General features: G+C 31.5%; 1 pseudogene; it reads right to left on the minus strand.

Moving 5' to 3' along the window:
* The window catches only part of LOC107610410, an 11071-nt pseudogene extending 6556 nt beyond the window's left edge, over positions 1 to 4515 (minus strand).

Consider the following 12250-nt stretch of genomic DNA (forward strand, 5'->3'; position numbering starts at 1 on the left):
AAGAGCATCGGCTGCTGATAGGAGGCCAAGAATAAATACTGACCTAATTCCAGCCTATATGAATATATGTAAGCAGAGAAGAAAGTAATATCTCGTTAGAAGAAACCCAAGTTTACCTTTCTTTCTAGCTGAAAATCCATAATTTCGTGGTATGAACACATAATTTCAAATAGAATAGCCAATGTTCTTAATAAGCACTGTCTAAACTTAGATTCAGGTATGTGAAGGCATAGATCGCTGTAAGTGAGCCTGGAATCAAATAACATTTATGAAGCACAACAAAAGTATTGTAATTGGTGACTACAAGATGGTAACTAAGCATGTGAAGGGAATTGAAAAGTACCTACTATTTTGTGAAGGAAACTCTTCCTCCTGCAAGAGAGACCAACATTATAATTAAACAAGTTCTCTGCCAATTTGGATGAAGGGAAAAGAAATTATAATCCTCTAAATCAAGCAGTAAAAACTTGTGCTTATCCATCTCTTTCAACAATACCGATTTCCGTTGTTTTCTTTTCACTCATTAAGAATATATTGTACTCTTAAGACTCATGAATCAGACTGCAATGTCACGGATTATTTACTGCAATTAACTGATAATAACATATACAAGAAACAGAGAAAATCAAGTAGACAGATCTTTAGCTAGTCGCTAACAAGAAAAGTTAAATAATTCAGAATTAAAATACATCAGGAGCCTCTTAGAGTTGCTTAACCCATCCATCCCAAAATATCACAAACTAGTACCCATATTGCCCCTATCCCAAAAGGGAAAACAATAAATCATGTTTCCTGTTTTACTTTTGCCTTCGTAAAATTTCTAAAACAGAAAATATTAAAACTGAAAACACAAACCAAACAGGTAGAAACCCAGATGATCCTACAGAGGAAGTCGGAAAGACCATATTGTCATACCTCTTGCACAATAAATTTTAACACAGAGTTGGTTTCTGATATAACTTCTTGCATGAAGAAACTTTGTATCTTTTCAGCAAGGCCAGTTGTATCTCCCATTAATGCATATGCATCGATTACCTGTATCAACTCAGCTTGTATTACATTCCGGTTTGATAATATATACCAGTAGTCCAATAGAAAATCTCAGCATACACAGCACATCCATTGGGGTCAAATGTTGATAGCGGTTTGTTATATATAAACGAGCCATGTTCTGACTTTAAATTGAACCAGAGATAGATATTATTGTCATAATGAAAACATGCTAATAAAAACATGCGTGAGCAAACATGTGATGATGAAACAAACAGATGTTTTTCAGAATGTCTTGCTAAATGAACCTGGGTAAGTCATAAAAACACGTTTTGGCAACCAATTTTTTTTTTGAAAATATGATAATGTGATGATAGTTTATTTAGTTAAAGCTAGTCCAAATTAGAAGAACCTATTGGCGTGTGATTGACTACAGTAGTTCAACTGTATATGGATTTATGTTACAAAACTAACGTTCAACCTCCATACATAATTTTTAATGTTGCCAAATATGTCATTGAAGGAAAAGTACAACAAACCAAGTACAAAGGCTCATCACAAAACTGTCTGCTTGCTACTAGCTCCATGAAAATAGAACAACAATCAATTTCCTGCGAAAGGAAATAAAAATACAAAACATAAAATCTGCGCACTCACTGTTATATAACCATCTTGCTTGAACTCCTGGCATATTTCCAATAAAAGACCATCCAGCTTCTGTAGAGTTACTCCTAGCCAAACCTAAGTAATCATATGATTGAGGAAATCAAGCAGTTAAACATATCTTATATTGTCATCGGGAATTTGTGTTTTGACACAAGTGCAAAAGAATGGATTTTATTACATAAGTTACTCGGATGTAAAGAAAATATTAGAAGACAGCTGTATTCGTAAATAGTAATTTGTTATTCACCTCCACACCCTGACTCATCTCTTGTATTACTGAGAGCTCTGACAAGCTATCTAAGACTTGCAAATACTCAGAAAACACTTGAAATGCCTGCATAATTATCAATGTAAAAAAATTGTACGTTTTGGAACCTAGGTTTCATTCAAAATAAACAGCAAAAACAAATAGAACGCCATACACAGCAGCAAAACAAATAGAGAAGAACACCTTGCAGTAACTCCCTTCCTCAACGAGGGATTCAAGTGTTGATTTCATAACAAATGCACGATGAAGTTCAGTCAAGATTGGAAGCAGGTCCTGTGAATGTAGAAGCACGCATCATAAAGTTACTGCCAAATATCATTCAAAGTTTACACGATCATGAAGAAAGGGAAATCAAAACACAATGGCACAGGAGAAAAAATTGGTAGCGTTTGGCGCTTATCTATGGATTCTGAAAAAAAAAACCATTAAAAATAATCCAGTGAACCATAAAATTCTTGTAACAGTAGGAGTTGTCAAAAACCTTCTGAAGCTTATATTACCATGCTGATGACATTAGCAATCCTCAAGTCTCTTTCTAATTCCCTGACCAAATTCATCCCCTTCACTGGCCAAAAGTAAATATATGAACCTTTGGTAAACTAAATGAAATGAGTCAAATGACCCATAAAAGGCAGCTAGAAGGTTCCATATACAGAGCTTCCCGAATTTCTAAATAAACTTGGAATAAAGGGGTTCACTATTTTAGTATAACGTATTATTGTATTCTTCCATATATAGTTATTTATGAATATAGAACCATGAACTGTAGTTTTGGATTAGCAAATGGGTAATCACAATAATTGGAAAACATGAATTTTGATAGTAAAGAAGAGGTGGATGCTAAAGGCATAACATTATCTACTAGCACAAAATAGTTGGTGAGAACTAATCCTTGAACTTACCCATTACTTCATGATGCTCCATAACATGACGTGATAAATGCTCCGCTACTCTATCCAATTGTGTCAATCTAAGGGCAGCCTACATTAAAAATCACAGACTAAGGCATCTTATCAAAAGAGTTGATGCTGTGCACCAGAATTGAGATTGCATACTATCATCAACTGTGGGTTTAAGAAGGACTGTTCAAATTAGAAGTAATACAAAGGAGTTATTTCCTCAAAACAGTTAGAATGCATTCCACAAACAGTAAGTGTCAGTAGGAGGAACTATACCTGTTTTTCAAAATATATCTTCTCGTTTTCGTTAGCTGAAAGATGCTCCAAAACATGCCTAACTGGATCAAAATCCTGCAGCAAGATATATTTATCATAAATTTCTAGGATTTGCCAAGAATTCATTCACCTTACTAAAACAGTGATGAAATCCATATAATTTTTGTTCATTTCTATTAAAAATGAGAAGAAATTATTTGAAATTCTTGCATGTGGATGCAAGGAAGTACTGAGAAACTTAATATTTATTTACTTACAAGTTACAGACGTTGTTCATCTTCTTCTAATAATTATTAAATATGTAAATAGATGTAAGTAAAAGCATAGCATTTTTACAATTTAAAATGCTACGTCCCTTCAACAGAAAGGAGGATGCAAGAAAATATCAGCACACAATCAAAACTAAAGAGACGCCATCACATAGCACCTCTTCATAGAATCCATCCTCCAGTTCCTCCACCACTTGATCATGAGGTCTCCTCCCATATATGGAACTCAACTCCTCGGAACTCGTTGAAAGGCTATACCTCTGGTGAGGAGGCAATCTTGCAATAGCACGAGCAATTGCAGCTGCCGCAGCAGCTCGAGCAGGAATCTGCAGAACAACAAACATTCATTTCACATTCATTAAAAGCACGAGCTAAAACTCCAAGTCGCACGGAGCAACAAATCAGAATATCAGATCACCAAAAATCATATAATCCGAAACTCGAAACGAACACGTCTCTAAAACGATTGAAAAACTCGCACCAATCGGACACATCACAAACAATGCATAACAGATTCAAACACGTTGTCTGAGCTAAACCGTAAAACAACAATCAACGATTCAACTCCATGGATTCAGATAGGAATTAACTGAAACTAGAAATGGCGCATTTGAATCTTCTTTCATTTTTATTTACCTCGGGGCGATCGGAGAGGGGAAGCAGCTGGCTGCGCGATGTGGTGGATATGACGGAGTTCAAGATCCTCTCTCCAACCTTGGACAAATCCATTGATGACGATGGTGCTAGTCCTTCCTGGGATAACGAGAAAGGAAGCAATAAGAAAACCCTAGAGGTCACGCTCAATTCGCCATTGGAGTGGTTGAAGATGAATAACGGATTTCCGAGAACGCTTTCAAATGGAAGAAACATCTATTTATACTCTCTCTTTGGCGCGCGCGATCGAGCGGGAGGCTCAACTCCAGTCACCTCGACTGACAGGTAACAGTTTCATTATTGATTTCAATTCAGAGTGAAGCTATGCAATTAGATCTGATTAGTGAGTGTTAATTAATTAATTTGATTTGGTTGGAGGGTAATTGAAATTAGAGAATGAAGATTTTTTAAGCTGCAGTTCACGTTAGTTAGGATCGTCTCTTCTCTGCTCTGCATGAAACAATACCGAAATTGATTATTGGTTACGATGTATCATGCATACAAGTCCCTTGCATAGAAATACAAACTTATTATTAGAAAAATATTGTGAAGGTTAAACCAGTATAAAAAATTTGTTTAATTAGCAGAGTGCCACATCAGAACCGGTGAAAAACGCTAACAGCCAGAAACACATGCTCCACTTTAGGGGGAAAAAAATTAAAGTATAAAAAGAATGATAAATAAATATATTAATATATTTATATTTGATTTGGTGTTTTTGGAGTGTAAGACATTTCGTTAATTATTTAACTTTGACTTTACGGTGATACTACATTGAAACTAAATAAAAAATTTTTGGATTCAAACAGGACACTTTAAAATTTAAAGACCAAAATAGGATTACGCCCAAACGTAAGAACTAATTTAATAATTTATCCAAAATTAAATATGGAATTACATCAATAACATTTTTAGAATAATACTACATATTCAAATATTTTTTACAATAGATATGGATCCTCTAAATTTTAAATTTCAGGATAAAGTATGATCTCTCACAATTTATTTTATAGGTGGGACTAATAGAAAATATGAAAGAGAAACTATTCGAGGGTGAGATGTCACACTTTACTCTCTAAAATAAAAATACAAAATTTAGAGAATCCAAATTCTTTAACAATAGATATAGTATTACTTTAAATCTTATTATTTAACTTAGTTAAACTTGATTTATAAAAAAATTTGGATATATAATATTATTCATATTTTTAATACAGTTATATTAATTGTACATTAAAATAAATTATTAAAATTAGTCACTAATATAAAATATATATTAAAATATAAATATACATTAAAAATTAAAAATAAGTTAAACAAACATATATATTTATAATGGCTTATTGTAGTTGTAACACCCTAACTTTTAGCACGTCATGATCGTACCAAAAGTGAGGCATTACTGACCTGTTTTTCGTATTTACTATTTAATACTAAGTCTTTAGTTCAATTTTGCGTTTCAATTTTTAGAAAAAAGTAGAAAAGTTTTGTTTCTATTAATTAAAATCATATATCAAGAATCTCCAAGCAATACTACTCACATAGTTAATAATAATAATAAATATCATACAAAGGAATTCAAATGAAACTCAGATACAACTCCTATCCCTCTGTATAAAATAAAATCTTAACTAACAAATGCAAGGGAATTCTAGAAAAGCGACTCAACACATAAACTTAACTCAAATAAGACTAATAATCGCCCGCAGCTTCAAACTGAGTTTTCGAACATGTGTCACTGAAAGGGTGGAAGATTTTGAGGTGAGAACAAATCACGCATTCTCAGTAGAGAATGGGAATGCCGTAAGAGTAATGAAATAAAATGCAAATAATTAACTTTACTCAATAAAACTATATTTTTATCAAACCTTTTGAAAATACTTTTTACTATTAGTTTATATAATTAATTACGTTCTTGAAATTTTCCAAACTTAAAGACAAATTTCAATCACAACCTCAGTTCTCAATCACCTCAATACACAAACTAATAGCACAGAAAACAGATCAACACACAAACAAATAGCAATAAGACAAACAGCACAATCACAGAGAGACAAGATAAGCAAATACAATCAAATGCAAATGTGCAAACAATGATGATGCATGTCTAGTCCTATCGCAGGTAATGAGCTCATTTGTTGGTTTCAACCCACACCCGACGCAATCCGACTCGCAAGAAAGATAAGGCATTCCAGCGGCATAACCTCTGCAAGTTTTTACTTCTTGCTGGCGCTGATTCTCCAGCTGAAGTATGCCGAACATGACCTCTGCAAGTACTTGTAGGCGCTGATTCTCCAACGGAAGCATGTGCCACTTTCTCCTGGAAGCCATTCCATACACACGGTCATCCCCGTACAATCATTCACACATAAAGCCCACGGCCTCTAGTGAGCGTTACGTATCGCCGTCCTCACTGAACCGTCTCTATTGTGTCAAGTGAGCGTTACGTATCGCCGTCCTCACTAGACACTTGGCACTAAGGCCCAACAACACTCAATATTTTTCAATCATTGTTCTCTGTTCTTCTGTGGCAAAGGTCCCTTTACTTAATAAACCGAATTCAAGTCATTTTTATTTAAAACCAACACCTCTCTTTATAACCTTTCCAAACCTCCGAAACCACTTTACTTACAACAGGTTCTTCTTTCATACAAAACCAGTTCTTTCTTAACCATGCTTTTTCCAACCCAACTTTAAAACCATTTCAGATTTAAACATCTTTAAAAGAATCATTTATTAAGTAAATCTCACGGCAGGGTCTTGAGACTTTAGGGAGGACGACAATCAAACTCAAAACATAAAGTCTTTCTTAATAAATCAAACTCAAACGTAAATCGTTTTTTAATAAATCAAAAACCAAATAATACAATTTTTCAAGTCTAACCTTTTTCTAAATATTTCAAACAAAGTCTTAAGTTTCATAATAAAATTTCGACAGCATCTCCCCTAAAACTCAGACTTTGTCACCCTTTTCAAGTCCCAACCGAACCATTCTCAACCTCTTTTCAAACATTTCCAAAATCAGAAATCATTTTCAAACCTCAGTTCAATACCAACAAATCAAATCGACTTTCCAACTCAACAATCAGAATTCTCAGTATTCATAAACAATCAAGAAATCAAATACATATTCATCACATTCAGTCACAAATGCAATTCAAACTTATCATTCAGTCATTCCAAACAATCATAAATTATTTGCAAATATCCACTAGACTTCCATGGCATTCATAAATTAAAAACAGTTAATTTCAACATGAAATCCCCTACCTTCGTATGAAATCAGAATCAACGAAAACTTTGGAGAAGTTTTCTGACCGAGCTATTAAAGAAGAAAACGTCATAAATCGTTTGTGTCTCCTAGAACTCCAATTGGCTGAACTCAAGGAAAAGAAGACCTACATTATTGTCAATTTTTACCGGACAAAAATAACTCTAACGTACAGATGAGAAGAATACGAATATTTTTATCAAATTTGATTTTTAATTGAAGTTACAAATCTCAAGAAATCAAAGCCGGAAGATCAAAAAAAATCACGGTTCTCTCTCTTTCTCTCTTGGTCACGTTCTTCTCTTATCTCTTCATATTGCTTCGGTGGTGATTATCAAACAAATGAAAGATGATGATAGGTGCTTAAGGAAATAAAAAGAATAGGTGTCACATAGGTGTCAACAAACCTTATCTTTGGCAGTGACTCAATTCGACGGTAAATAAAAGACCCTTTTTATAGCGACGTTGTGAACACTTGGAAAGCGAAGAATCGGTGCGTGAACTCATGAGCTATACCTGATGAATGCTGCTAATTTTTTTTTACTCTTTTTAAGCTCTTAGTCTTTCAGTCATAATTGGTGATAAATGAAAATACCTAATTCTTTTGTACTTCTTTATAGAAATACCTTTATTTTATATTAATAAAATAACATTTATTTTTGAAAAAAAAAAACTATATGTTTGCCTTTTTCTTAATTTTTGTTTTCTTAAGGCTTAAGCAAAAAAAAAAGAACCAAGGAAATTAATATTAAATAATAATACTAATCAAGGTATCATAGTTTCATTAAATAAAGGATTAGCTGTACACGGTCAAAATAATCATCTACATAAAAATTAAAATAACTATCAGCATACCTACTAAAATGACCACCATTAAAATAGAAAAAGAAGATAAATAAACAGAAGAAACAACTATTATGGTGAAACATAATTTTAAAAGATTAGGCATGACAAAAGCGATATTGTTGTGAAGCATAGGGATCAAATCATGAAAGAAGCTAATCATGCTTGGGTTTGAAGAAGAAGAGCATAGTGGTATCATCGGTGAGAAGAGGCTTGAAGACATGGGAGAAAGCGAAGCCGGTTTGGAAGAGAAGTGCGAAAACAGCGGCAGCAACGTTAGGCTGAGCGTTGGAAGGCGAGGCACGTCGAACTGACCGGCGAAGGTGAGGACGGTGTCGGTTGGAGGATGCGGCAGCATCGGTATGGCCGGCGAGGAATTCAGTGAGGACCGGAGAAAATAACGGTGAGTTTTGGACGTGTATTGAAGGTTATGGTAAGATTAGAAATAACCATACGTAGTGTGAATGGGTTTAAATGCTAATCCTAATTTTTTAAATTTTAAAATTTAAAATTAAATAATTAATTAATAACCTAATTGTAGAAGGTGTTGTGCTTTTTACACGTGTAGACATGACGTGGTCGCTAGCAGGCAGCAGCTTGTGATACGTGTGTGAGTTGGAGGACAGATATGACATGTTGTAGTATTAGTCTCCTCTCATATTTGAATCTGATGCTAATATGATGTGATATAAAAATGTTGTTAGTTTCTGTAATTACTAATTACATTGACGGTAGCTTTTTTTTGAACATGACATTTACGGTAATTAATTAGTGTGAGATGAAGTTGGGCCTAATTTTATTGGGGTTTTTTAATTTTTATTTTTTTTTATTTACCCAAACGGTATCCCCCAACCCGACAGGTTGAAGACTAATCCATCGCGAATCTGAGCTCCATTTAAGGATCTGTCGCTGGCCAATGAGTTGCTGCATGCACAAGGCGCGTTTTTTAATAAAAATATCGTAAAATGATACATGATATTATTTGACTACGTGTCGCAACAACATTCGTCCATGTGTTATTCATTATGTCATCATTATAGATGCACCAAATTAATTCCTCATTTTGCATTAAATAATTCATTTTAATCCCTAAAATTGAATGTCGTGTATCAATCTAGTTCACTAGTTTTTTCTCTTTTTTTATTAATTCAAAATTCTTAATATCATTTTATGATTTTTTATTAAAATAAATAGACTAAAAAAGTTATAATCAATTAAATTGAATTAGTTAAATTTTTGGTATGATAGAAATTTAATTTGGGTTTAAGAATCATCATTATTATTATATTATTATACTAAATGATGGAGGAGTGTATAATAATATTTTGTAATTATTTTTATAATTTAAGTATTTTATATTTTAAAATTCAAATAAATATGTATATAAATTTTTTAATACATTAAAATTTTATTGCAAAATAATTAATGTTACAAAATATTTTTTTGGGTATGTATTTATATGTTTTTAATTTAAAAGTAAAAGTCTAAACTTGCCTTTTTCTTTTAAATTTTAGATTAATTTTCTTAAATTATATTTTAAAACTCACTAATGTTTAATCCGTTAATAAATTTGTCATGTTTTTTTATTCCAATATTTCACTACAATTACAAATTGAGTCCCATTAATTTTTCTTAGTCATTGCAAAAATTAAAAAACCCTAACAAAACTAGGCCCAACTTCATCTCACACTAATTAATTACTATAAATGTCATGTCTAAAAAAAAAGCTACCATTAATATAATTAGTAATTACAGAAACTAACAACATTTTTACATCACATCACGTTAGCAGCAGACTCAGATGAGAGGAGACCAATACTGTAACATGTCATATCTGTCCTCCAACTCACACACATGTCACAAACTGCTAACGACCACGTCATGTCTACATATGTGAAAAGCACAGCACCTTCTATACCAGAGACTTCGCCTTATGAATATGGTACAACTGAACCATCCTCTATTGTCGTACACACATGGACCATATTTAAAATAAAAAGTGTCCACTATCTCTTTCCATCTATTTCACCACTAAGGCATATATTATTTAATATGTATTTTAGGAGAAATTATAACTTATTATAACTACTCATCTATCAAATTTTATCAAATTATACTTATCATAAAAAATTCTATCAAATTATAAATTACTAACTCAATAATTATTACATATTTAAAATTAAATTAAAGGTTACAACAACTATTTTTATACTATTAAAAAATAAAAAATATTAAGTACAACTGTCTTAAATATAATTACACTCTAAGTCAGCAATGACACTAAAACACCATCTTAATTAAAAAAATTATATAGTCTCACGCTTATATTAAAAGTCAAAGTAAATTATTTTAATCTTAAAAAAGATTTTCAACAATTACACTGCTACCAATATATTTGTCCCAATAAAAAATAGTGAAACTCAACTCCTATTACAACAAATAAAGTATATAATACTACAAAAATTTTATTTATGCAAAACATCATTTATATTCTTTATTGATTATAGGAACTAACTTTACCAACACTAATATTATCATATCTAGATGACATATCAATTAAGAGATTAAGGAGCCAGAAAAGTAAACAAATCCAAAATACATCTTGATGAAAAACATACATACATACAAAGATAGAATAAAAAAAGATAATAAAAAATATATACAAGTTAACAATTCAGAAAAAAACATATCTTCTTAAATAATATAATACTTATTAAAATATATTTTATATTATCATTAATTTAACAAGTCTCCCCCGTGGTTATAATTTATTTAGAAAAGGTAGTATAGCCCATTAGCCCTATATGAAGTCTTCAAGAAGTTACGTGTGTGGCGTGCATGCCAGTTACTTTATGAATAGCCACTTCTATGCCTCTAAATAATGATAACAATGATGACGATGGACATCGTGGACGATCATTGTTGTTGTGATCATAATTTGACTAAGACAAAATAATGTAGGAATCAGAATCTAATTAAACAAGATAATAACACCTTTAAAAGGTATCGTGATCACGACCAGAAGAAATTTAATTGAGAATAAATAAGTACTCTATATATCCAAATCCATATTAAAAACCATAGTTCTATCTTTGAAGATATACAGGGAATGAAGCTCACGATTTATTAGAAGATAGCATAATGCATTACATATATGCGGCATACTATGGGGTAGAAATAAAATTGTTTTTATATGTGTAAAAGGACAGGTGTCAAAGCATCAGTAATTTATGTGGTTGGTTCTTGAATAAAAAAAATTAATTACAGCACACAATTATTGATTTCTTGGTCTTACACTAAATTAAGAAAGAGAGTCTCTGTCTGTGACTCTGCCTCATAAAAACTACTTATTATTTAATTTATTGTTAATAATATGTGTATCACTAACTAAATTAGGATTAAGTCTATTAGATGAAAAAAATAAAAAATAAATAAATATTATTGTAGAGATTAACTTAAAAAGAAAAAAACAAAAAAAAATCTGAAAACTAACTTATTTTCACTTTTAAGTTATTACTATTGAAAAAGGAAGAATGTATAGTTATAGGTAATTATTATCTGTTTACTGTGGTTATTAACAAATTTAATTTGTTTTTATAATTATATGTCCTAAATACATTATTAATTATTTTTATTATTTTACATGTTTTAAACTTTTAATTATGATAGAATGGCTTTAGCCTTGTTAATCGAAAATGAAAAAATAAAATTTGAATAAATACCAATACTTATTATGGATATAAGCATAGAAATCGAAATAAATAATTTTCGTGGACTAGAATAGAAAAAATATCGAAGGCTCATAAAAAAATGGGTCTAGACTTCTTGCGAAAATGATTTGAAAGATCCAAAACTAAAAATATTAGTATTTGTTTTTGTTAGCAACAACATAATAGAAGCAGTCAATCAATATAGATTGATCTGAGTTCTTTTTTTTTTATCACTTAGAAGGCGTGCGAGATGAAAGTCTCATATATAGTTTTAAACGAGAAAAAGAAGTGAGGAATTCTCTTTTTGACTCTGGCTCTAAATTAAATAATCCTCTTTTCTTTTTGATAAATTACTATTATTAAAGGTGTCTTTTTTTTTTTAATAAGAGACAAATATCAGTTTT

The sequence above is a fragment of the Arachis ipaensis genome, chromosome B08 (assembly GCF_000816755.2).
Source record: "Arachis ipaensis cultivar K30076 chromosome B08, Araip1.1, whole genome shotgun sequence".
NCBI classification, from domain to species: domain Eukaryota; kingdom Viridiplantae; phylum Streptophyta; class Magnoliopsida; order Fabales; family Fabaceae; genus Arachis; species Arachis ipaensis.